Below are 1478 nucleotides of genomic sequence, written 5' to 3'. Positions count from 1 at the left end.
TGGGATCCTATGAACTCTAGAGGTTCTGGACCTAGAACTAGCTAGAATCTAGAAGTTCTAGAACCCAGAGTGAGAACTGACAGCTCCAAGTTAAAAGCAGCTCTGAAAATCTCTTGGGGACCTGTTTGAGGGAAGAAGAAAGATTAAGTTGCTTCTTGAAATCATTGATTTTAAATAAAGGAGGCAGATGATTCTCAAATCGACACTGGCAGTCTATGAAATATGGTTTCTAGTTTATTGGAGGCCATGTGATATTCCAGTTCTATTTGTTAAATGTACACAGGCACGAGAAGCTCCAGTTTGAATTAACTGGGTCATTTTGGGCTTGTTTTTATTTTTTGTTATAATTGATTGAACTACACTTTGTTCCCACTATTTAAAAGAGAGAGCGTGGACTTTGAAATCACATGATCTGGGCCAAAATCCTGGCTTCTATACTTTTTAGATACCTGCCTTGAGCAAGAGACTTAACTTTTTGTGCCTCAGTTTTCACACCTGTAAAATGAGAATTAAAATATCTATTTCATAGGCCGTTGCAAGGATTAATGAGAAAACAAAAACTGTGCACCTGTCTGAGTGGCCAGCATAGAGTAAATACTTAGAAAAATTTAATCCTCTTTTCCTCTTCTTGTAGTTTGGCAACAAATCTGGTGTGGTGTATATATTATAAACATGGCGTTCTTCCCAAGTGTGTGTTTACAATCTCAAGTTCATTGACTATTTTGAATTAGAGTGAGGTCTTATTTCAGTTAAGCATGTCCCGCAATAGAATATGAATAGGTTTTGAAAACTGTAAAATACTATTCTATAATCACCGGCTTAGATAAACCTCTTCACATTCAGAAATATCAGAAAAGCAGACAGAGCCACGAAGTCAATTATTCGAATGATGTAAATCACATCGCCTCCCTTACGCAAAGGTTAGTCTTGCTTGTTGGTGTGTCATATGCCCTGAGCTCTGATTTGGGAATTGAATATGACCACAATGGTTCGCTTTATTCATTCTTCTCATTGCATTTTATAAATCAATTGAAAGGATCACTCAACTTATGTTTGATAAAATCACGAAGAGGGAGCAGTGCCCCCACTGACATACAGGCCCATGGCTCTAGATATTTTCTTACTTGTCATTTTTTTTGACATCGCAGAGCAATCTGTTCTGATAACCCCCCTTGTTCCCGGACCAGAGCTTGGGGTGCCTGGCTGTTCTTTCACTGTCTTCGTGACTATTCCACAGAGATCAAAATCAGAAGGTTTAACAGAGAAAGAATAGTCTCTTCTACAGGTGGGGTTGAAACAACTGAATTTCCACATGCAAAAGAATTAAGTTCAACTCCTACCTCACATTATATATAAACATTAACTCAAATGGATCAATAACCTAATTATAACAGCTAAAAGAGTAAAACTCTGAGCAGAAAACTGGAGTAAATCTTCATGATTTTGAATTTGACAGTGAATTCTTAGATGTGGCACCA

Source organism: Pteropus vampyrus, unplaced genomic scaffold (assembly GCF_000151845.1).
Source record: "Pteropus vampyrus isolate Shadow unplaced genomic scaffold, Pvam_2.0 Scaffold5, whole genome shotgun sequence".
NCBI classification, from domain to species: domain Eukaryota; kingdom Metazoa; phylum Chordata; class Mammalia; order Chiroptera; family Pteropodidae; genus Pteropus; species Pteropus vampyrus.
Note: the sequence above shows the minus strand (reverse complement) of the source record.